Source organism: Amblyomma maculatum, chromosome 1 (assembly GCF_055883805.1).
Source record: "Amblyomma maculatum isolate TAMU_Amacu chromosome 1, ASM5588380v1, whole genome shotgun sequence".
NCBI lineage: Eukaryota > Metazoa > Arthropoda > Arachnida > Ixodida > Ixodidae > Amblyomma > Amblyomma maculatum.
The window spans coordinates 483,870,895-483,897,562 of record NC_139344.1 but is presented as its reverse complement, the minus strand read 5'-3'; the positions used below and the strand labels follow the sequence as shown (position 1 = coordinate 483,897,562).

General features: G+C 44.3%; 1 long non-coding RNA gene across 1 annotated transcript; it reads right to left on the bottom strand.

Annotated features, from left to right (window-relative positions):
• Positions 1–15,873: 15,873 nt before the first annotated feature.
• LOC146210116 (uncharacterized) lies at positions 15,874–18,178 on the bottom strand. The gene is made up of 2 exons (XR_014708289.1): positions 17,779–18,178; positions 15,874–16,269 (listed from the first exon to the last, which is right to left on the bottom strand). It is a non-coding gene; the product is annotated as an uncharacterized LOC146210116 (long non-coding RNA).
• Between the last annotated feature and the right edge of the window lie 8,490 nt (positions 18,179–26,668).

Sequence of the window (26,668 nt, the reverse complement as noted above, 5' to 3'; positions counted from 1 at the left end):
GAATGCATCGAAACAGGCTTGCCTCTGTTCTCATTCTTGCTCAGATCCAAAGGCAGTACATTTCATTTATCAACTTAATTTTTTGGTAAGTTCAGTGTTTGACTTTACAGTAGTTGTCTGCATGTTAGGTAATCTGCCCAAGTATAGATGACTTGCAGCACTGTCACATTGTTGGTGGACCAGAGCCATGAAAGAACCCTGTTTGCCTGCCTAGCCTGCTACTAGCTACCTGCCCCATGGAAGATACCTATACCTGATTTACTATCATGGAGTATGTGCAACAGCCACCAGATAGCTCGCAGCTGCAGCCATGTTGTTTTTATGTTCTACACCTGTGCACTGCAGTGTAATGCTCTATCACGCATTTTGAAAAGGACAGTATTTAATGGCTACATTTTCAACTACAATAATCTGTCACAGTTCCATCCACCAAGGCTGCACGACATTCATAGGAGCCCTAGTGAGGCTCAGAGGAGTTTTGAAAATTCTTGTGCAGTACAGTTGAATTATTACTTGCAAAATATTGTCCAGTGAACAACTGTGAATGTATTTATTTTTTTCTAAATTACTATCCATGCAATGTTATTACGGCATTGCGAATGCACAAGATTGTTAGTCTGCTAGAGTTTCCAGTTTGTACAACCCATAGCCATTTAAACAAGAATTGCAAAGGTGGCGTTAAATGGCAGCACTTATCTGCGAGATGGCTGATGCATTGTGAGGGCACCAGACATTCCCCTCATCATCTGCGGCGACTGTCATCGATACTACAAAATCACAGTGGTTGCCGGCGTTCACGTGCGAACTGGTCGGGGTCGCAGTCAACAATTTCAAGCCACTACAAAAAGTGTGAATTGCATTGATTACATCTTTGCATGACAGCCAATGTAACCAGCATAAACTATGTCTTATTACAGGTACCATATACCGTTACTTGCTGTACTGTACGACAGCACAGAGCACATGTGTGATTAGTGGGGTAAATAAAATAAATAAATCCTGTTTCCTCTGGGAATCAAACTTGTATTCCTCACATACTGTACTTTGTTTATGGCAACAGAACATGATTCAGCACATATGCATTCTTGCAGTGGAATTATCTAGGCATAGCACTGCTAATTTTTGTTCTAATGTGGCACCTTTTATGGAGTTCACCGATTTTTTTTTTTGCATTGTTCATATAATAAACACATAAAAACCCTGCAGCACTATGAAAATTTACCCAGAGCATTCAACTCGTGTTACAGTATGTGCAGTAAAGCTACCTTTGTCTTTGTGTGCAAAATGAAAATTTCTACGAAAGATTTAAATTTTGCATGTTGATTTGATCAGAATATATTGGTTTTGAACATGATTGGAAGAGGCTTTTCAATACCTGAGCTGTTTCATGTGCATGGTTAACTACCATGCTGAACTTTGTAGTCAAGTAAAATGTGTGCATAGTGCCTATATGCATACAATATATGCATAGAGGCAGGTAGAGTGATTGTTTAGGTGTACTGTAATTATCAGGCTGTGCTAGTATTGTTACAGCTATGATCTAAAAATTCGCCTCAGGTTTGTAGAACTTGTATTGTGAACAGTGGTTATATGGTGTCTGTGTATTTTATTTTAGCATAGCCGTGATATTGGTGCAAGTTCTGTCAAGTTTGGTTTTGTTTTGATTTTAACAACTTTGTTTATTGCCACTTGTGGACAGCCTTATCACACAGCGCTATTCAGGTTCTACTAGTGTCGAAGATCATTGATTTCACTTTTTTTAATAGACACTGAGGGTTCACTGATACATACGCTACCAAATTTTTTTGTTTCAACTGCTTCAATTGTTTTCCTTCTCAGTGGTGTTGTACATTTTCACAAAAATTTGCTTTCAAAGTGCAGTTGTCGACTTTCTTCCAAGTTGCGTGATATGCTGTGAAAAATGGCATGCGTGTCATAAAACTTGTTCCAGATTTTTTTATCGCATTCTGCATGTACGAGTTTTTTCAACCTTCTATGAATGCTTTGTCTCAAAAATATTAAGTATGCAGGCTAACGTAGGATTAGGTTGCATTCTGGGTTCTGTTGTACCGGGTAGCAGCTCAGCAGTCAGATTCTTTTACTGGACTTGCTTGAGGGTACGAGTTGTGTGAAGCCTGCACACAGACTCATATCATGCCATTTGACGCAAACTTTACGTTCGACCGCCTTCAGTTCAGAAAAGGACTGTATTGGGTTACTACGACAAACATTACCCCAGCTTGTTTTAGGCGGAAAAAAAAAAGTTTGTGCCATGGTCGCCATCTTGCATGTTCTCATACACTTTAATTTCAAATTTGTAAAATTTGCTGTTCTCATCGTAGTTGTTCCAATAATATCCCAAGTTTTCTAGAAGTAAAGGAGCCCAAGACAATTGTTTTGGAGATTAGAGGATATAAGCCATGCCAGAATAAAATTCTTAAGTTTAGAAAATTTGCTTTTTGCAGCACTTACAGCTGTCAAATACAGAGTAAGGTGGCTCTAGTAAATGTATGACCTGTATTAAGAAACAAGTACCACTCCGTGGCATTTATTTTGGGAAGTTAAATCAGAGCACTCAGTTCCTTGCTCGTGTACAGCCGCCCAAATCTTCAACTAGACTGCACAACGTCCACTTTCAACAGTGATGCTGTTAAAGCTGGAGGTTGTTTCATCCATTGTGCGCAGCTTAATGTGTTCGCAGTAATGTCACCATTACCGGATGTGACATCATGACGTCACATCCAGTCATATCTAATAACCAGAACTGAGGTCACCACATGACATCATGTCCAGTCATGACCGATGACTTCACCGTGCGATTCACGCATATATGAAGCTAACCTTGCCAGGCATCCAATCCAGGCATCCGTGCTGCGCCTTTCATTTGTCGCTTCCTCAAACGCCGTACCACACAGGAATCAGCAGTGTTTTAAATTGGTTTACAGGAAAGAAAAGGCATAATATCTGTTGCACTTGTCCGCTGACAACAGATAGCCACGATGAGTCTCGAAGTATAATCATGGATAACTTGAGGCAAACAGAAACAGCATCATTGTGTCATCAGTCTTGTACATGACTGCAATCTGCCTTAATTTTTTTCTGTACCCCTGCGCCTTGGCAGGGATCGAACTTGCAGAGAGGTAAAAATAAGGCAAGGCCTTATTTTAGCTTGTATCCTAAGGTCAACATGAATTCCTAGAGGATCACAACTTGTTGAGAAGTGAGGACTGCAGCTTGCCTTTACTACTTTGCACAGATTTACAGTTTCAGAAGTGGTACGAATTATCTGCTACTTGACTGAAAAGTGGAGCATGCAGCCTGGTTATTTTCGGCAAAGGTAGTACCTTCATTATCTTATACATACTCTTTAGCATAGAGTCATGAACTACCACATTATATGAAAGACTGCCTGACACAAATATAAAGCCTCCCTTAACCTAGCCGTATGAAGTGCCTTTGTGGCCTACGGGTAGCATGTCTGACTTGAAATGCAAGAGTCCTGGAGGGTTCGATTCCTTTCACCTACCAATCTGATTCGAGAAGCTTGAGTTGGCAGCTCCTGCCAAATCTGCCATATCATATGATCCAAGTGACTTTGCACAACCCTGCCACCAATCAATTCCCGGCTGTCAACCACAATTTTTCATTCACAACCCTGATACCAAATTTTCTGGTGAATGGCAGCCTTTAACGCTGTCATATTAACATGTAACCAAAATTTGGTGTCCTTCAAGTGGTGGCTTTAGACAGCTTGTGTTGTTCGTCCCTTTGAGACCTTGATTGGCAGGTGGCAAAGTAGAGACAAGAGGGATGATGAAGAGAAGGTAGGAGGCATAGGGTAGAGAACGGGTACAATGTGTCCCAATGTGATTGTAGATTAGGTGGCACAACCTGCTTGCATGGTCGTAACCCATCAGCGGCATTGAGAGCAGCTATGCTAACTCCTAGCACATACTCCCCTGCACAGATCGTATTGATTGTCTATACTTTTTCTTGGACAAGTTCTTCTGAATATCTCGTAGGATGTCACTGTTAAGATTTTTGCACGGCCCCTGAAGGCTAGGTATTGCTACAAAGCACCTTGTCCAGAAAACGGAAACATAGAATGACCAGCTTGTTCAGCTTGTTTCTGCAATGGGCACAAAACTGGACTCCATTCCACTCGTGAAATATGGAGGAGTCTCTATGACCGGTTATCATTGTACAGTAGAACCCTGCTATAGTAAAGTGAAACTGAAGTCCCATCATAGTAAAGGTGCTTTTGGTAAAACTAGGTTATCTAAACAACGTCTGGCCGCGGCGTCGACGTCCCATGAAATGACATTGCTGCACATGCATTACTTAGAATCGCGAGGAAATTTTTTTCTTAAAAAAAAATAAGTAATGCATTTTTTTTTATGGTTTTACCGCTAGGCTCATCAGCACTGAGAAGAAGCCAACTTTAAGGCCTTGGAGCCGTGAGGGAAAGCATGCAGCGCGTAGGGGGAAAAATGTAAAGCTGACTACAAACACAAAAAGAAGACGGCCGGTCACTTAAAAATAGAAATAGAGTAAAAGGGAAGCGAAGAAACGGCCGAACATTCACACAACACTGTTCAGCACGAAGGAGTGCTGGACTGTCGCGCATTTTTCATCTATTGCCTCTTAAAAGATGGAAACAGCGGAAGATGATGCCACGCTCACGCAATGCTTTGGTTCTCAGCTGAAATCAAGCTCGGCTATATTCGTATCCATGTTGCATTCATGCTAAACAGGTACTTCTACAAGCGGTAAAAAAAAAAATGAAAAAGGAAATGGCACAGAGACGATAAGAAAGACATGGAAGGCATTTTAGAGTGTTCTTTTCATAAAGCAACAAGATGTGCTTAGTAAGCAGACTTTAATTACAAGATAGTATCTTCAGGTCCATGTCATCACTAACAACTGATATAGTAAGATTTTGGCCGGTCCCGGTGACTTTACTATAATGGGGTTCTACTGTACTTATCAGTTCGCAAAGAGCACTTCCTGACAGAAGGGCAGCTCAACACTGTTAATGTGGAAAAGCACTCACCACTCTACTTGTGCTCAAACTGAAACCCACATTTGAATTTGATTATGCTTCCTGCAGGAACGACCTTTAGTCTGCATCTCAAGTGAGCATGGGGTATCTTGATGCTTATTTTTATTTTTTGTAACCACAACCTCGAGCAGACTAATTCGCCAAAGCTGGCAGCGCTGGTTATGTATACGTTTGCTGCTGGCTCAAGCCTGCACTGCAGTGAAGTGCAGGCACACAGCAACGCTGGAGAAGAGCATAGGCGTTCAAATTGCGAAACTTTTCTGCCCGAGCCAAAAAGAATTCCATATAAGCTTCCGGGAAAAAAAAAGAAAATGCTACAGTGGCCCTGCGCAATATAATACCATTTACCAGCTAGTACCACATCACTACTCTCTATAGTGACTTTCTGTTAGCTAGTGCCAAGTTACTGTATATCTGGCAGAACTACATGAATGGTTTGTGGGGTTTAACGTCCCAAAGCGACTCAGGCTATGAGAGACGCTGTAGTGGAGGACTCCGGAAATTTAGACCACCTGGGGTTCTTTAACGTGCACTGGTATTCCACAGCACACGGTCGCCTTGCTTTTCGCCTCCTTCGAAAAGCGGTCGCCGAGGCCAGGATTCGATCCCGCATCCTTAGGAAGCGCCCTAACCACTGCGCCACTCCGGCGGGGTAACACATTAATGTGTCATGACAAGCACAAAATAACATAAAAGGAACAGCCAAGGTCGTAATGAGCGACTGCAGGTGACAAATGCGTCGGTCCCTGGTACTCGTGCTTTTTTAACATTACACTATGCAGCACTGAACTGAATGCTCATACGAGCAAAAAGTAAAAACTCTGGGGGCACTTTGGACCACTAAAGAGCAATGAGGTGAAAGCCTTTATTGCACGGTGGTCTGATGCCCTCCACTATGGCACCTCCTTCCTCGTTTTCCTTATGGCTCGATTCAGGTGTTCGCAGAGAAGTGTGAGATATGCCTTTTCTTTCCTGTAAACCAATTTGAAATGCTGCTGATGCTTGCTGTATTGCGTCTGCTTTTGTATGCTATGTCATGTGGCGTTTGAGCAAACGCTAAATGAAAGGCGCTGTACTGACGACTGGATCGGGTTAACCTTCACATGTGCTCGAGTCGCCTGGTAACGTCATGACTGAATGTGATGTCATCATGGTGTAAGTTTCGGCCATGTCATCACTGTCACTAACTATCATTATCAATCAGTATCTATTACTAAGTTCTTCACTGACAGATTTAAAGGTAAACAGCACAACCATGCAACTGCTCACAAGATTCCAATGACAGCTTTCGCATGTTCGAATGGGGACGAAGGAAAGCAGTGGCAATGTGAGTGGTAAGTATGTATTTCCTGGGGCGGCTGTGCTGGGCAGGCAGAGCGGGAACATACGTGAAGACACAGGTGCCTTCACGGCCAGTCAAGCTCAAGCAGTGGTGGCATGACTGCACAATTTCCCAGGCAAGGTGTCTCTGGCCACCCTCCTCACACCTCTCATAACCATGTTGCGCGAACTGCAGCGGAGATGGTGGAGGCTGCTGCCACAGTTGCCCTATCAGTGCAATTGCAAAATGTTTTTTCCCAAGTTTATGACTACGAGAAATAGGGGTTTGCTGTAAACATTCCCACGGTGATTTCACTTATATGTACTCCTTAGTTTGGTTTCCACTCTTCTTCAAGCAAAAATTTCACAGAACCAAGAAGTAAAACTGCAGACCTGTCTTAGTTAGGTTATAACTGGGTTTAAATGTATTCAATGAGGTAATCACCGATAGATTAAGAGGAAACCTAGACTTTAGTGAACAAAAAGGCCAGGCTGGATTTCAGGCACACCACTTGACCACAGCCGATGTTCACGGCATCAATCAGATGAAAGAGGAACCACAGAATGTACCGTATTTAGAGGTAAACAATTCCGTAATGAATATATGATGCGAGGGAAGAGTTTGTGTCGAGAATAAAAAGAAAAAAATTCTGTCACGATTCCAACACAAGCTCACGATTATAACATGAAATCGTAACATTAAAGGCAACCATAGCTGGGGATGTGACAATAAAGGAGACTGCATTTAAAAATCCAAAGAAAAGTATCCGAGTGGTTTATTCACTGTCACTACTCAGTTACTTATCGCTGTTCATGAACATGCCCCCACTCGTTTCCCCCTTCTTGATTAGACACGATTTGCTAAGCACTACATGCTTTCTTCTCTCGCTTAGAATCCCGCATCGCTCCCTGCATGTTTTGCCCATTGGCCATGATCTAATGATATTAAACAGGAGAATTCGAACCCTCAATAACTACACCTTTTTATTATTTTCTTTTTCACTTCCACCTTCTGGTCTTTCTCCATGGTTACCTTTTTTTTAACCTTGCCTCATTTTACAGCCTCGAAGTTGCCAGAAATTTGTCTTCTCCTCGCAACTGGCTTACCTGGTGGTAAAGCTATCTTGATGACCAGCAAAAAAAGAAAAGTGTTAAATTCAGATATTGCTTCTAAACATAGCATGAAGTGCTGTTTCAGTGATGCAATTTCTAAAAACGTAACTCGTGCTATAATTGTATAAATATGGTAAGCAACCCCTACATACAACCTGCTTATATTACAAGCATTTGATTCAGTCTATGCATCAATCATGCATGCATTACATAACCATGGCATAGGAAAGGCATATGTAGAAACGCTGTTAATAGTATATGGAAACCGCACAGCAGCCGCAAGTCTTCTGCAGAAAAAGCTAACCCTGATCAGGAATGGTGGTAGTTCCCCCCACACCCCATAGTTCATCCTGTGTTTTGCGCACCCCTAATCCCACGAATTTAGCGGTGAGGGGGAGGGCAGAAGAGTTCAGGATTTCGTTACAGAATGGGTATTCAGCTCTAACAGAGGATGGCGACATTACCCTAGAAGCAAGGAACAATAATTTCAGAGATATCATTACTGAGTGCGCGTTAGAAACAGGCGGTAGGATAAGAGAGGGTACCGGTAAGCTGTCTAAGGAGACGAAAGATTTGATTAAGAAACGCCAGAGTATGAAAGCTTCCAATCCAACAGACCAATCGAATTGGCTGAGATATCAAAGCTAATCAATAAGCGCAAGGTGGCCGATATAAGGAAGTATAACATGGAGAAAATTGAGCATGCTGTAAAGAACGGGGTAAGCCTTAAAGCGGTAAAGAAGAAATTGGGCATAGGCAAAAACCAAATGTATGCGATAAGGGACAAGGCGGGCAACGTCATCACGAATATGGACAAGATATTCAAAGTAGCCGAGGAGTTCTATACAGATCTCTACAGTAGCCAAAGTAGTGAGGACCGTAATGAGATTGGTGGTAGGGAAAAACAGCCGGACGTTCCATCAGTGACGAAGGTCGAGGTCAAGAAAGCACTAAAACTATGAAAAGGGGGAAATCGGCTAGAGAGGATCAGATAACTACAGATTTGCTGAAGGACGGGGGGATATCGTGCTAGAAAAACTGGCCACCCTGTATACGCGATGCGCAAAACGCCGACAACGCCACCTATCGCCAAAGCCGCAAAGCGTAGGCGGGCTCGGTCGGGGCGCTGTTCGTGTCAGCGTCTATGCGCGCGCGTCGTGTTTTCGTCTTTGGTCGCGGTTTAACAGATATAACGCCGCTGTCAACCTTTAGCAATGTCCGGGAAGAATTGCTGCGTAGTTGGTTTTTCGAACACACAATAAACCTTACCAGGAACTTGTTGGTATAAGTTTCAGTGATGCTTCACGAGAACGACCGGGGCCGTAAATCGCGGCTGTTCGAAGCAGAAAGCAATCAATCGCACCCAAATGACATTTGTTCAGGTTAATGTCATTTTTTCGACGCGCTGCTACACGACCAAAGCTAATGCCATTTCCAAATTATGGCAATTGTGATTGATATGCAAATATTGTAGTACCTTCAATATGTTGCAAAGGGGAAGGCGCTGTAAACGAAAGCAGCATTTAAATTGACATTCATGTCTTGCATACCTTGTAACCAACCTTTTGATTAGGGCTATCAATTACGAAGTTAGCGGCTGTGTCGGCGGCGTTTGTTTACGAAAGGGTACGGAAGGTGCGCACGTCTGCGCTCGACAGTGAAACGCGTACGAGTTTCAACAACGTACACTTTCCGCACTAAAGCAAGTGTCAAGAGCAACACGTAAAATAGGGAGTATAGTGTACTGTCTGACGGCGATTTTATAGAAACTTCGAGTAACGCCCTACGGCGCAGCATACTACAACCCAGTTGACTCCCGTATGTTTTCGCCGAATCGTTCGCTTGGCGTATTAAGGCCCGTCAAAAATGCTCGAGCTTAGCCTCATCAAAAAAAGAATATCGGAAATTCGTAACGCCTGCTACATCGGATGCCGCGAGCTTACTGCCCGCGAAGGCGGCCAACGACGGTGCTCTGGCCGTGTGCAAGGCCCTAGTCGTCGCTAGGCTAAACGCCTAAATGGTTTCGCATAAAAGCCGTAGCTGGACGTGCTTTGGAAATAGTAAATTTCCTATTCATAAACTGCCTTACTATCTGTTCAATTGTCTCACAAATTGTCTTACAGTACACGGAAGGTGTAACTTCGGCGACGCCTTAGCAGCGGAGCTAGAGAACGAAACAGGGATGAGCTGCGTCAAACCGGCGGCAGCTGCTAAAAGCAGAAAGTTGCTTGTATTGCTTTTGTCACTTCTTTCAAAATCTCGTTACAAAACAGCGCTCCTCAGTAACGATAATTTTTTAGATTCCTTCCTCAAAATAAGCGCGTGATATTTAAGATGGACAGAGCATGCTTTTCTGAAGGTGGCGAAAGAAATCCGTCGTGTCGGCGACTTGGCGCCAACGGACCGTGGCAGCAGAAGCGACCTGTTCCGCCTGCGCTGAGTTGGCTACGGGTTGGCTGGCAGCGATGAGTGCCAGTTTTTTTTTTTTTTTTTACGATGCTATTTGGCATATTTCACATAGATGACTAGCTGCAAACTTACAGGAGCACAGTAGTATTTAATGCAGATGGCACTTTTGTAGTTTATTTTAGGTGTATCCTCTCACCGAGTGTCTGGTGTCGACATAACGCCTTTCCTCGTTGATCGCAATCGGATGAGTACCTCAGACTCGTATACCTAATGTCGTTTTCACCAAATGTCATTATATTTTCCCATGTAGTAGCAAACAAATATCATTTTGAACGAGCGTCATTCGATGGAAAATACATTAAATTTGCCGTGTAGCAGGGCTGAGTGACAACTATGTTTTCAGTGTTTTCTGCTTGTCATTGCCCCTTCCGTGAACACTTCTTGTTTAAACTTGGTCGCGTCCGCTAGCCGGAAAGATACAATATGCATTAGATTTGTGAATCGCTTAGCCAGACGATCTTTAGCGTCCATTGACATCGCACAGCACGCGCGGTTGCATTTTGCGTTTCGCCTCCACCTTAACGAGGGCATCACGGTCGACTTCGGTCCGAATAACTCGATCCTCCTCAGTAGCCTGAGCCACTTCGGCAGGTTATTGAACAGATATTTGCCGATGTGCGTTTTGAAACTTGCCATGCAATTACATTAAGACTAGAGCCAGTGTTGCTGTTGTCTGGCAAGATTACCAAAACATAACATGTCGCTGCACTTGCTATTCAGACTAAGGGCTCTAGAGCTTGTTATAAAGCACCTTGTAATTCTGCAGTTGGGCGCGAGGGTGACACAAATGAAATGAAGATTATACTACAATAATAATATAGGATATAAAATTTAAATCTAATATGCTCTTGACTAACCTGTGATGATGCAGCTTTTCAGATATTGCTTCTGCTGATATCTCAATCCCCCATGAAATTATCTACCCGCTCTGCCTTTTTGACGACGGAATACGTGCAATTCATGCCGTACAGGCAGTGGTAAAGCGCAAGCATGAAAAATCTGAACTCTTATTACAGGAGCCCAATATGCGCTATTTTTCTGATGCTCAGAATGCTGCAGTCTGCAAGCTCGCTGGCTTTTCCTGCGGTCGCACCGGTACGAAACCGCTCGCAGTTTCGACGACGCTGCCTAGTTTATTGTAGCAATATATTGCATATAAACGAAGCAAGCGTGTACCATTAAGCAAAGAAAGAACATTGGTTCATAGGTCAAGGAATGGACGAATTATGAGCTCCACTTCGTACGCAACCTTGTTGACGCTCGTCTGCAGCAGACACTGATGCATACGGAGGCGATGTAGTTCCAGACGGCCGTGATATCGAACACATGTACACTATTATAAAGTGCGATCCCCTTGCGCACACTGTCACCGCGGAAGTGCCCGCGCGAGAAGCGCACAAACGGCAGATCGCACGCGCGCACCACTTGCACGCTTGCCGCACGAGGCCCGCCTCGGGTTCCGACGACCGCCGCTACGCGGCTTTCAGTGGCGCCCCTATAGGCGCTGCGCATGGCGTATAGGCACCGTGCAGGAGTAACTCGCGGTGCAACGCGCGCTCCCCTCTCGGCGGGAAGAACAGTTTGGTAGGGAGACGTGCGCCCGGTCGTGCAGCGGAGACGCGGCGGATCTGCTGTGCGTGGGGCGCATTCGCCGTTCGTTCTTTCGATTTGCGGCATTCTATGGTCATAAATGAATTGCTAGGCTGCAGTCCTTGGATTGCTGCTGTTGCACACTTTTTCATTGGCCTTATAAAATATTTTTCGCATCACCGAATAAGCTTTACGAAGCGAAGCGACACTAAATGTGAATCGCTGCCTTCCAACGAGCAGTGAGCTGGCAATCATGCCCGGGTATTGCCGCGTCCAGATTTACCGCGAAGCATTTTTTCTGAAAGAGGACACACTATACCTTCACCTGCATTAGCATCCTTTCTCAAGCCGCAAAAGAATATATATTCAAAGAAATCGGGCAACTCATAGGCATCAGCGCTACTGGGACCGCCGTGCGCGCCCAGTGGGCCGCGCTCATGGATGCAGTTGTTCATTGCATAATTTTCATTTAAGCTGTCCTGTGGTCTATATTTCCCTGTCTACGATAGCTTGCATAATCACCAGTACAATGCAGAGAGTAACCAACAGGAATGGATCGTTTTAATAGCGCATTTACTGTGTCTTGCGCATTAGTTTCGCGAATTTACCTTGGCAACTTTTTTTTTTTTTTTTGCTTGCTTGCTTTCGTTATTTTTTTCCTCCCTCTCAGCTAGTTTCTTTTTTTTTCCACACCCTTTCCTTCCGCGTTTATGCCGCTACTTTCCTTCTCCTCTTGGGCGGCTTCCTTTATCCGTCCCCGAGCCTCACGTTATTTTGTTTCCTCGCCATCCTTCGCTGTCTGCTTCGCCCTCCTCCGTAGATGCGATTCATAAAGCCCCTAGCTGTCTGCCATTCCATACGCTTTATTCATTTAGTTGTGTTAATGACATTTCGATGTCTACTGAGCTGTTGAACCTCGAATGATAAGCTGTTTCTCATGCGATACTGCTCAATCGAGACTATAGTAAAATATAAGTAAAAGAAATTATGTTTTTTTTTTTTTTACTTATTCGTGGACGCTCTGAACAGATCTCGCATTCAGTGCACGTTAAAGAAACCCAGGTGGTCGAAATTTCCGGAGTCCTCCACTACGGCGTCTCTCATAGTCTGAGTCGCTTTGGGACGTTAAACCCCACAAACCAACCAGATCTCGCATTCATTACATGCCATCCTGCTCCAAACGGCTGGCTGCCTGTCGAGCGGCTGGCTGCCACCTGTTACCTTCCCCTGTCAAAACTTAATTTTGTGGCAGAGAACTTGAAAGTACCGTTAAAGAAGCATTAAGGATCGTTAAAAAAAAAAAAAAAAAACGAAAGAAAACTAGCATTCAAGTCAGGATGAGGCAGGACATTCTTTCAACGAAAAAGAAAATTAAGCATGCTACAAGTCTGACATGTGACAGAAAGGAAGACATGCATGTGTATTAGAAACTGTAGATCGCTTGTGCAGTGCTGTAAGGGAGTTTTCATTCTCATAGTTGTGTCGCTGTATCAGCGACCGCGTGCCATCTGCCATCCTTTCCTTTATCGTCGAGAAAAGTGGCAACCGCCTCACCAGAAAACAGCTAAAGCTCTTCAAAATCCGTCTGCATAATATAAGTGCCTGCGGCATTTTCAGACCCCGGTAATCGCGTTCTCGAGTTTTCAGGCTTGTCGCTTTTTTTTTTAGGCTTTTTTCTCTTCTTCGACTACAGCTTCATTCATTCTCGTTTCTTCTCCCACACTTGTTCATCCTTCTCGGCCGCTCGATTCCCCGCAGCTTTTTTTTTTTTTTTTTTTCTCAGCTTGAGGCGTTCGAGCTGGCCTTTGTGAAGCTGTACCACACTTGGGAGGAGGGGCGTTCGCCACAAATGTTTTTGTATTTTTCTACATTTTTACCGTGTTTTTTACGCCCCCCACCCTCCCACCCCATCAGTTTTTTGCTCGGCCTTTTCCAACTGCGCGCGCTTCTCCTGTCGTCTTCCGTTTCGCGTGTTTCCAGCCTAGAAATAAACGCCCAGCGGGCGGCCAGGGCTCGTCCCTGTCTCTGCGTCTTGTGGCTCTCGCATTGTTTGTGCTTCGCTACGTAACTTGAGCTGGCTGAAACTGCTACCATTTCGCTGCGCAGGCCGCCTTTTCCAAGTGCGCTGCCCAGGCGGTCGCGCCGGCTGCGCGTCTCCCTATCAAACTGTTCCGGCGCTCACTCGTGGCGCTGCCTGTTCGCCGCTAGTGCTGCCCCCTGGGTTTCTGCATGGTGCCTATACGCAGTGCCTGGTGTCATCGACGGTACCGGAACCATGGAAGAATGCAAACATTATCCTCATTCATAAGAAAGGGGAAGGACCTTAATAATTACAGACCAATCAGCTTTCTGTCTGTTACGTATAAGGTGTTTACTAAGGTAATCGCTAATAGAATCAGGGCAACCTTAGACTGCAATCAAGCAGAGGATCAAGCAGGGTTTCGGAAACGGTACTCTACTATCGATCATATCCATACCATCAATCAGGTGATAGAAAAATGCTCGGAATATAACCAGCCCTTGTACATAGCATTCATTGATTACGAAAAAGCATTTGACTCAGTTGAAACCTCGGCGGTGATGCAGGCATTGCGAAATCAGGGGGTAGACGAGCCGTACGTGAAAGTGCTGGAAGATATAGTGGCTGCACAGCAACCATAGTTCTGCATAAAGTAACAAAATTCCGATAAAGAAAGGTGTTAGGCAAGGAGACACAATCTCCCCAGTACTATTCACAGCTTGCTTAGAGGAAGTATTCAGAGACTTGGAATGGGAGCAGTTATGGATAAGGGTAGATGGAGAATACCTCAGTAATCTGCGATTTGCTGATGACATTGCCTTGCTAAGCAACTCTGGGATGAACTGCAAATAATGATGACCTAGACAGGAAAAGTAGAAAGGTAAGCTTGAAAATCAATATGCAGAAGACTCCCAAGTGCAGCTGCCGACTATAGCTGTTAACAATGTTGAGTCATACGCTTAAACGCAGAGCTTATGTGTATCCCTGACATATATCACACCAAGTAGTGACACACAAGCGATCTTTATCTGAAGAATGGTGGCAGCTTAGATGGAGAAATGTTCATGTCAAGCTGCACAACAAAAAAAGCACTGAAATTGTGTGATTCAGCAACTTCAGCTACAGAATTTTTTTATCGCTCTAGCAGCAAAGAAGCTAGAAGAGTCAGAAGAAGCTCTGATTCCAGCGTTTAGCGATTCAGGTACTACAATTACAGTGGCCAAAGGTGCACACAGTTTCCGTACCCACTTGCTTTTGAGTATGTACACATGATGGCTGCATGCTCTCAGTTTTATCTCTGTTTAGGAGGGTGTCCACAATCGTTAGCAACAATCTGCGGATACTGGCACACAAGTGTGTAGTTTTCACGTAGATAGGAACCTAGTGTATACTTGAGTGAAGGCTCTCCAGCTTATGATACAAACTATTTGTAAAAAATAAAAATAAATATGATTGTACAGGGATTTTGGGGAAACCCAACAGGTTGCTTGTTTTGATGGATGTTTGGAAGGAATGTGAAATGCTCAAGTTCATAGGCCTCTTGTTCGTCCAACACGGGCATTATGAAACTTCACTGGCTGAAGCTGCATTGGAATGAGGGCAACATCTGCAGTGGTTTGCTTCCACCAGGAACAATGCTGTGAATCTGCTTTCATAGCAGTGCTGGTGCTCCTCAAAGTGGCAGTCCTTGTACAATGTAGACCAGCTGCCACAAGTAAAGCGCCGGTACATCAATCAAGTGCGAAGCCCTCACAGCTACATTAGGCAGGATTTGCATGTAGCTTCCCGAGAAGAGTTCAATAAGCAGATATTTAACCTTCGTGGCACACCAGCTCAAATTTTGTCACCCTCTGCAAAATGTGCCAACTATAAACCACAAAAAGTTGACAAATGCACGAAATGAGTTGTGCTATGAGCAAAAGAAGACCGGGCTTAAAAATAATGTTTCTAGCAATTTGGCAAAGTTACGAGAATGACAAGCCTTCACAATGAACCACATAACACATTGGTTCCTGGTATTTGGCTTCACTGAATTTTATTGGTGTAGTCGGGAGAATAGGAATTTCCAACTCGCAACAACCACCCCATCTTGATACATCAAAGCAACTGCTGCAGACATACAACAGATCCGAAGGCATGTCGCCTAGCACGCATTACAATAGATGCTGTCAAGAGAGTGCAAGAAGTGGCCGATTCCATGCCAAGTTACTTAAGACAATGCCATGTTTCGGACACCATCACATACAGAGAACTTTTGCTGAGATAACCACAGCTGTGTTATCCCCGCAAGGGTCAAGTGTTGTTGTATATGACAAACTCTTTAATCCATGCCAGGCCTGTTCACATATCAATCTGTTGCTTTAATTCTAAAGGCTGAAAACTAGAGAGGCAAAAAATTGCAGTCACACATTTGTGCTTCTCCACCTCCCGCCACGGCAAATCATGCGTCCAAAATCACTCTGAATGCTTTCCAAATAACACATCAGCAAATGCAAGGCTGACAATATTCCACAACAAGATTAAATACATTGCAAGCAAGGTATTTTAAACTTAACTAGGAGCACGCTCTAAACCAGTAGAAGGAGTGAGAGTATCCATTTGGTCACACCAGTTACAGCGCACTGCACTACCGAGGTAGCAGAGGAATCCAACTGGTGGAAGAAACTCGTACGTCGGCCCCGAGTATTCCTTGCCTCTGCAAATGTAAATAAATGAGAGCAATACTGCAATTACATTTAGTTTGCATAAATTCAGCAAACTCACTCACAGTAGAATTTGATTCGAGTAAAGCAAGTGAGAGTGCCTGCCACAGAAGGAAAAAGGCAGCAACGAGACTGGCAGTCAATGCTAGCACAAATACAAATATTTAGCACACTTGCAAAACACTGAAATAGCAACTAAGAGACTAAGTTAAATCATGAGTGCAGTAAGTGCGGAATATGCTGCGGCTTGTATGGAATTGTAATGAAGAGTGCTTATAGCAGCAACTTACAAGCTCTTTGACAGGATTATGAGGTAGTAGATGCAACGGTGCCTCACTCTCCTCAACAAAACATACCACCTCAGGTTAATTATTGCTTTGTTTTCAAATAAGCTGTCAATGGCCTTGACAGCAGCTTGAAGCGAAGCACTGCCCACTATTTATGGGGGCATTATTTCTGCTATCATTCCCAGTTTTCTCAAAGTGATGACACTGCTGGAGCAGGCAAAAGATATATATTAGGGAACTCGGCGGTAGCGACATGCATTCGAAGTGTTAAATCTATATAAATAAGCTCAGCGAGTTCTACCAATGCAGTTATTTTGGTAGTAAAAGGGCAGATACTCTCATGGGCAAGAACCTATAATAGCCCAAGTCACCCTCATTGCTGCATGCACCGATGTGAGTACTCGACAGTGGAACGTGTGAGCATATAAGCACAATAAATTCGTGCGGGTATACGCCCGTATCTTGTAACCATTTCGTGCTGAGCAGTAGGCTCATTTCACTCTGGGGCTCATTTCGCACTGGGCCAGTTTACATTTATACTGTCTCTCAGCTGGCCAGTAACTCCCCTTCTTTAGCACTTCGTCGACACTGCAAAGAAGCTGACCTCTTGCACTGCAGCACCACGTATGGGCCGCATGGATGAATACCTTTCGAGTTTTTTGACAGAAGCACGAACGTTTTTATGGGCCCAGCCACTATGCTGAAGCTGCGAGGAAGGCAATAAAACCTCCTGATCATAAACCAGCGCGTTCACGCTGGCGCACACCAAAATGCCTGCTACTGCCCAAACAAACTAGGCCACAAACGAAGAATCTTAAAAAAAAAAAAAAAAAAAAAAAAAGGCAAATTACAAACTTCCGTGACTGTCGACTCACAAATAGTTTCACATCACCTGTAAGTCGCCGCGTACGTCCCAATACCCCAGTGCACCCCGAAGACAACAGCAACCGGCGACCGATCGGTGCACAGCAGCAGGTACGCAACGGTTGTTTCAAGCGCGAAGAAACTGGATCGACGCCATTATGCAGTCTCCACATGCCTTCGCCCGGAGACTGTCGCGTGATTACGCCGCGTCAGTAATTGTGACTACCGCATAGCTGCACTGCCGTGTAAAAACTCGTTAAAAAAGCTGCAAGACGGTAGCAGAACGCCGACAAGTGCTTTACCTAGAGCTCGCGGGCATGTACGAAACACCATCATTCGCGTACGACTCACCGTAGTCGGAGACTGCAGACAGGCCAGGGACAGGACCGAAGGCTGCGCTGTTGAATTTAGGGCAACAATCCACGAACTGAATCAGATTTTCACCGAATTTGCATCTATCGGGATGATGCCCCGCAAACTACAACAAGCCGACGCATGAAAAGCGACCTAGGGCTCGCAAGGCGCGAGCACCCGTTGCCCGAAAAGCGCGCCAGCTTTTGTTCGGGTGGCTCGGGCGCTGTGAAACGGGGTAATTGGCATCTGAGTTTGAGGCTTATTTCCAGAAAAAAGCAAATACTAAAAGTTATTTGACGTCACATCCGTCGAGAGAATTAACGCATCCTCCTTTCCACTTTGGTTCTGGGCGCGCATGCGCAGTTCACGGAGCCGGCTCTCTGCAAGTTCAGGTCGATCCAGGGGCCCGATCCTCGATATTCACCTGAACTTGCAGAGAGCCGGCTCCGTGAACTGCGCATGCGCGCCCAGGACCAAAGTGGAAAGGAGGATATGTTGCTCTTCTGGACGGATGTGACGTCAAATAGCTTTTAGTGCTTGTTTTTTTCTAGAAGTAAGCCTCAAACCCAGATGCTCACTGAGTCGCCCAAAGTATGGCCCAAAGAAGGAAGACTGGCGCGCTTTTCAGACAACGAGCATTTGCGCTTTGCGAGCCCTAGGCACCTAGGTTGTCTTTCATGCGTCGGTCTGCTGCAGTTTGCGGGCCATCATCCCGGTAAATACAAACTCGGTGATATGCGAATTCAGTTCGTGAATTATAGCCTTAAATTCAAGGGCGCAGCCTTCGGTGCAGTCCTATTTACAGCCTTCTGACTGCGGTGAGTCGTACATACATGCCCGCGAACTCTAAGTAAAGCATTTGTAGTCTTTCTGCCATCGCCTTCCTTGCAGCTTCTTGTAACGAGTTTTTGCACGGCAGCGCAAGCATGCGTTAGCCTCAATTATTGACGCGGCGTAATCGCGCGACGGTCTCCGGGCGAAGGCGTGAGGAGACTGCGTAATGGCGTCCACGATCTCGTTTCATTGCGCTTGGAACAGCTTCCATACCTGCTGCCGTGCACCGATCAATCGCCGGTTGCTGTTGTCTTCCGGATGGACTAGAGTATTGGGACATATGAGGCGACTAAAAGATAACGTAAAACTGTTTCTGAGTTCGCTTATATTTGTTTGGGCAGTATGAGGCATTTTTGCGTGCGCCAGCGTGAACGCGCTGGTTTATAATCAGGAGGTTTTATTGCCTTCCTCGCAGCTTCAACCGATGGAGCGGCTCAGCCCATAGAAAATGTCGGGCATCTTTCGGAAAACTGTTGGAAGGTAAGTGGCACTCATCTGTACAGACCATACGTGGTAGTGCTGCAATACATGAGTATATCTGCGGACTGATAAAGGGGGGTTGCTGGCCAGCTGAGAGATGGTTTAAACGTGAGTTGGCCCTGTGCGGAATGAGCCAAACAAGCCCTGTGCGGAAACAAGAATAAAGTTTATTTTTCAACCCTTTGTGATGAGAGCAACTTTACAACAGGTAGAGGTATTGACATAGCACACAGGGATCGGGAATGCCAAAACCTAATGCGGTCTATGAAAGACGGCAAGCATGGGAAAGAGCTAATTAATTTTGACTGCTTGGTGTCCTTTTTATATGCACTGACATTATGTAGCCCACAGGTGTCTTTACATCTTGCCTCTGCCAAAATGTAGCCATGTATTTAATCTTAAAACCTTAGGATAAGCAGTCGAATGCATAGCCACAAAGTCACTGCTGCACATAGGTAGGAAGGTTTCGGACGTAGGAAGGGAGTAATGTTTTTAAGCCAGGTTGAATCTGAACCATGAGAAACATTTCCCCAAGAGCAAAAAGAGGTGAATGTAAATTTGGAAGGTGCTGTACATATAATGTAATAAAAGGCAGCTTGCTATCATGTGATCATTTGAAAGGCTGAAAAGTGGATATTAAAGCATTAGTTTAAAATACCTAAGCAAAGGACAGTGCAGCAGGTTATAGAAAGTAAAATAATTTGGAAAACCTTCACAAACACAGATGTGGATTAAAGTACAGTTTCAAGGTAATCATAACAAGGAAGTAGTAATCAGCTATTATTGAAATGAGCAGGCCCTATTTGCCCTGGGCAGGTGGCGTCCTTGGTCCAAAAAGGTGAGGGCATAAGCAGGTCCTCATCTGATGGTTTGTCTGGGTGGCACTTCTATGCTGCCGCAACACCATACCATATGACACAGAGTGCTGGGCATCTTGCAGTAGAGTACCTGCAGTTGAGATTGCAGCACATGGTGCACATCTTTGAGTATGAAGATGCAGAAAACTGAAAAGAAGCATTAGAGAGGGACATGTGATCCAGGAAATAGGGCTTTTCAGCTAATCGATTAGGTTTCGAGGGAGTGAAACAAGTAAGGGATTCCAGACACTGGGATGAAGAGATAATGTCGGCAAATGAGCCAAGGTTAGCGGCTGCAGCTAACGCATGAAGCAGCGATGATTGCAGACCATTAATTCCCTTCAGCATACCTAATGCAGGCAGTGATGATGAATCAAAACTGTGTTGCCAATTTATGAAATAACTATAGATATGTAACTGCACTGTGGGAAGCCCACTTAGCCTCTTGATTTTTCTTCCAAGTTTTTGTTATGAATGGACAGAGTGAAAATGCGCAAAGGAAATAAATGCCAGACTAGGAATAAGTGTAGTCCTTCATTGAATGGCTCTAGTGTCGCATTGCTGAACTGTGGTTTAAAAGTTACTTGTGGCGAGATAAATGAGTCATACAGCCTCTGGGAGGCTTGCAAGAGAGCTGAACTGAGAAGAAAGAACAGCAGAGACTTGTGCGAGCACCGTACAATCAGCCGGTTCAAATGGCGCGCCGTTGCAACGGTTGAGTGACAGCGCTGCAGGTGGCGAAAACGTCCAATGCCAACAAAAATTAATTCAGTAAAAGGAAACCTTTAGACACGGCCGCTCAATGGAGGCGCACTTGGTGCGGCCCGTCGCGTCGCGCCTCAATGGCTGGGGAAGCGCGTATTGGGAGAAGTTACAGTTTCTGCCGTCATTCTCCGCGGGGGCGCCACCACTCCAGGACAAGGCGCCGCCGGCACGGACGAGCAGACGACGCGGAAGGAACGCGCTGGCTGGATTGGCGCGTGTTATCGTTTTGACTACTCAGCATAACAGCGTCCTAAGCGTATGCAGCACCATGCCAGGCAACTGCTGTGTGCCGCTGTGCACCACGAAAGCAAGAAAAGATTGGTTACCATGAGTTCCCGTGCGATTCACAACGTCGAGCAGCATGGCTGAAAAACATATCTCGGGAGGGCTAGGATGGAAAAGGAAGCCGGTGAGAGCCGAGTGAGAAGTCACTGGTATACTCACTACACATCACAGATGACGATTACAGGAAGAACATAAAACTGAGGATCCTGCTTCTTTCAGCTGTCCCCTCCGTGTTCCCGAACTGCCCACATTACAAGTTAAGTTACTCACGCGGGCTCATGTTGAGCCAAACAACCTTGAAAAAGTTAATGTGCACAGGTCAATAGCTTTATTTTCCCCACTTGTTATAGCTACACTTTATTTACTCCTGGACAACCCCCCGTGTCATCCTGAAGCATGTGTGTTTCAAGATAGCTGCGCCACGATCACTTTTATGACGATGATATCAAAATGGTATGCCTTGCCCAACATCGCATAAGTGAAGCCATGGAGACACCAAGAGGAGACGCTCTATTTGTCAGATGACGAGCGACTCTCTTGGTTAGAGTTGGACTTTGCCATATCGAAGACATCCAGGTCCAAGGAGGCACGTCGAAGCAAAGGCTAACCAAACAAACGTACGAAGCAACAATCATGACAACCAGATCCACAGTGGCGCAAATTATGTACCTTCTTGATCCCATCAAGTATCTTACAACAATGTCTTCTGTGTGCCTTACTAGTGCATTGCATTTAACCGAATCTTATTTTCAGCTTCCGATACGCCCTAAAGCAGGCTCTGAAAGCGGGCCTATAGTATTGCTTTTTAGCAGCCTAAGGCAATTCAAAGGCGGGAACGACAAAGTTGACGCAAGGGCTGCAGTTTTCACCTCGGAGAAAATACTGAAGGTACCACTAGCGAAAAAATATTATATCGACTGATGTGATACACATTTTGCCATGCTTTGTGCAGGTTGGCATCTTGCAAGCATCAGTCTGCAAAAGCACCTATCAACAATAGGCAGCTATAAAACTTGGCATTCGTGATTATGAAAGTCGTACCTTGCCAACTGCCATATCACGTCTGCTGCGAGATAGTTTTCGAGTCAGCTTGGATTCATTCATGTGTGGTGTGAACCAGCAGCTGACATAGAGTTGGCACCGATTGCATTCTTGGCTGGTTACCTTGCACGTCCATTTGAAGAGAAAGTATGAATAGTTTTACAGAATCTCATGAAACATTTTTATTTATTCTGTTTTCAGTGCCTGCCCGTGTTTTCATTATTTATAATTATTACCAAAGTTTAAATATCTTCTAGTGCTTACTTTAAAGTGCATTAAATTTATTTTATTAGTCCCCATCCTTTTATTAACTTTGTGCCTTGTGATTCCTGCAAAACCCTGGACTTATCAAAATTCTTGATGATGGACGCCTAAGGTATCTGAAAATCACCATGCACCATTGTTAGCAAGGTGATGAAGTGCCCGCAGGTCATAAGAAGCAGCAAGCTATGCAACATGTTAGTTTCATCCCTTCTTCCCTATTTTGTGCAATTTCCGGAGTTGATTTGCGAGAGAGAAGACCGCAGTCACACTAAAGACCTAACCAAACTAATGCGACTACTGCTGACCAACTGGACAGGCAACATCAATCAGACGTGGAAAAAATCACTCTTGCACATAAACCTTTTTCGAGAAAAGTTCTTCGCTTGTAAAATAAGCTTGCGTGTCTTCTGTGCATCATGCGGCTTCATAATCGAACGAGAAAAAAATTGCCCGAGCCTGCGGGCGTGTCGTTGAACTGGCTGTCTTGTGTTGTTTCTTTTGCAACAGTTTGTGTTAACTAGTATGTTTTGGTGGTGGTACCCACTTGAATATTATTTGCAGTGAAAACGGAGGAACAGGCTGAAAAATATTTACCCCTCATGTAATACCCCTTAAATGGGGCCTTTGAGGATTCAGTAAATAAATAAATAAAAAATAAAAATAATAATGTTGAACGCTACGTCCTGAATTGTAAGGTTCCAGAAAAGTGCACGCTGAATAAATGGCCCCAAACCATGTCCCGATTTCAAGATTGCAATATCTAATACGTTATTACAGTGGTTGAAACGCAACTAAATGGAACGAAGCACACGAATGCCTCGTTCTCGTTGTAAACGGAGTTTCACGAATGACTTGGAAAAGCCTAGTGATGATGACTTGCAGCTATCACCTTATCAATAGCAAATTTGCACATAGCATCACATACTCTGTGAAACGTCGCTCATAATCCTAAATTGAGCAAGCTCCGACCACGCGGACGCCGAAACGAAAGCACAGCCACGGCCGCTGCGCGCAGCTCTCCGCCTGGACTCGTCCCGGAGCGGTGGCGCCGCAGCGGTGGCGATAAGAACTAGGCGCAATACGGCTCTTCTTGGCGACGCGACGGGCCGCACCCAAGTGCGCCTCCATTGAGCGGCCGTGCTTTAGATAATTAAAATTGGCTCTTGTAGTTTATGCGTCACCACCTCCTTTGTTTAACTGAAACTGTATAGTTTCATTTGCAACAATTTTAGATACGATGGTGCGTGCGCCATTATCATCATCATCGCCCCTCCGCTAAATTATTTTGAGTTGCGGCGCGTTACATGAAACATTTTAAAAAAATGTTTGACGCGTTATTGACTCTAGTTATTCTCCTTCCACTGTTTTGCGGACCCTGTGTTGCGCTTTATCTATTTGTTGTTAATGCTAACGAACCATAAAATGGCTGTGTTCTGTGTTTATACAGCACAGGCGACGCACTTCGCACGGTGAGCATCACTTTGGTAAGTCTAATAGAAAGCCAGCTGATTGCTCTTTGGAAGGAAATCAGTTAATATATTGATTTGTGGAACATTAACGTACTCGAGTGCCATGTTGGTAAGCATGGTGCCTGCGCTAGAACCGCGATTCTTCCGCGAATCGCTGTGTGAAATTAGCTGGGAACGATTTGTTTCGGGACGTTTAACTGTGAACATTGCAGCAAGGTTACTTTCTTGCTGCACTTGAGGTTGTCTGAGCGAAGTTCTGAGCTTGCCTGCGCAGAACTAAATAAAGCGCTCCGCTGAAAGTGTTTAGGCATTGTGACTACAGAGACATCGAAGGCTTACGTTTGTGTCAGAAGTGCTTTGAATTAATTTTTAGTGTGACTGTGAGGCATGTAGCTTTCCCTAGCAGTCGTAAGATCACCGAGGCCAACGTCAGTTTTGCACTTGCATGGGACGCGCCTTTTCAGCACATGCTGCATGTATGCGCCTGTTGTTGCTTTTATGTATGATGACTGTGGTAATAGTTTGCAGACTAGCTGAATATAGAACTGTGTTTCAAGTGTGTTGACCGCTTCTTAATAGTGTGTAATGTTGATTGACTAGAAATTAAGCTTCGCTTTTTTTTTTGGCAAATGATAAGGGCCTAACACGCTGTCCGTCAGTCCCGAGACGAGTGGTACGCTGTACAGCAAAGTAAATGTACTGCATTACCGAACGGGGTCACATACTCGTTAGCTATGATGTTTATTTTTATAACTGTAGTGCACAACGTAGATGTAATGTGGGATCGCTTGGTTCTTTCCTAGTGTATTCTTGTAAAACAAATAAACTGGTCAGAACAGCATAGAGATGTGGCTTTAGGGAATGCATCGAAACAGGCTTACCAAATGGCTTGCCTCTGTTCTCATTCTTGCTCAGATCCAAAGGCAGTACATTTCATTTATCAACTTAATTTTTTTGTAATTTCAGTGTTTGACTTTACAGTAGTTGTCTGCATGTTAGGTAATCTTCCCTAGTATAGATGACTTGCAGCACTGTCACATTCTTGGTGGACCAGAGCCATGAACGAACCCTGTTTGCCTGCCTAGCCTGCTACTAGCTACCTGCCCCATGGAAGATACATATACCTGATTTACTATCATGGAGTATGTGCGACAGCCACCTGATAGCTCGCAGCTGCAGCCATGTTTTTATGTTCTACACCTGTGCACTGCAGTGTAACGCTCTATCACACATTTTAAAAAGGACAGTATTTAATGGCTACATTTTCATCTACAATAATCTGTCACGGTTCCATCCACCAAGGCTGCACGACATTCATAGGTGCCCTAGTGAGGCTCAGAGGAGTTTTGAAAATTCTTGTGCAGTATTGTTGAATTATTACTTACAAAATATTGTCCAGTGAACCAGTTTTAACTGTGAATGTATTTATTTTTTCTAAATTACTACCCACGCAATGTTGTTATTACGGCATTGTGAATGCACAAGATTGTTAGTCTGCTAGAGTTTCCAGTTTGTACAACCCATAGCCATTTAAACAAGAATTGCAATGGTGGCGCTGAAGGGCAGCACTTATCTGCGAGATGGCTGATGCATTGTGAGGGCACCAGACATTCCCCTCATCATCTGCGGCGACTGTCATCGATACTACGAAATCACAGTGGTTGCCAGTGTTCACATGCGAACTGCTCGGGGTCGCAGTCAACAATTTCAAGCCACTACAAAAAGTGTTAATTGCATTGATTACATCTTTGCATGACAGCCGATGTATCCAGCATGAACTGTGTCTTACTACAGGTACCATATGCCATTACTTGCTGTACTGTACGACAGCACAGAGCACATGTGTGATTAGTGGGGTAAATAAAATAAATAAATACTGTCTCCATTGGGAATCAAACCTCCATACCTTGTATTCCTCACATACTGTACTTTGTTTATGGCAATAGAACATGAGTCAGCACAGATGCATTCTTGCAGTGGAATGATCTAGGCATAGCACTGCTAACTTTTGTTCTAATGTGGCACCTTTTATGGAGTTCACAATTTTTTTTTTTTTTTGCATCGTTCATATAATAAACACATAAAAACCCTGCAGCACTATAAAAATTTGCCCGGAGCATTCAACTCGTGCTACAGTATGTGCAGTATAGCTACCTTTGTCTTTGTGTGCAAAATGAAATTTTTTACGAAAGATTTACATTTTGCATGTTGATTTGATCAGAATATATTGGTTTTGAACATGATTGGAAGAGGCTTTTCAATACCCGAGCTGTTTCATGTGCATGGTTGTTAACTACCATGCTGAACTTTGTAGTCAAGTACAATATGTGCATAGTGCCTATATGCATACAATATATGCATAGAGGCAGGTAGAGTGATTGTTTAGGTGTACTGTAGTTATCAGGCTGTGCTAGTATCGTTACAGCTATGATATAAAAATTCGCATCAGGTTTGTAGAACTTGTATTGTGAACAGTGGTTATATGGTGTCTGTGTATTTTATTTTAGCATAGCAGTGATATTGGTGCAAGTTCTGTCAAGTTTGGTTTTGTTTTGATTTTAACTTTGCTTATTGCCACTTATGGACAGCCTTATAACACAGCGCTATTCAGGTTCTACTAGTGTCGAAGATCATTCATTTCACTTTCTTTAATAGACACTGAGGGTTCACTGACACATGCGCCACCAAATTTTTTGTTTCAACTGCTTCAATTGTTTTCCTTCCCAGTGGTGTTGTACATTTTCACAAAAATTTGCTTCCAAAGTGAAGTTGTCGACTTTCTTCCAAGTTGTGTGATATGCTGTGAAAAATGACATGCGTGTCATGAAACTTGTTCCAGATTTTTTGATCGCATTCTGCATGTACAAGTTTTTTCAACCTTCTATGAATGCT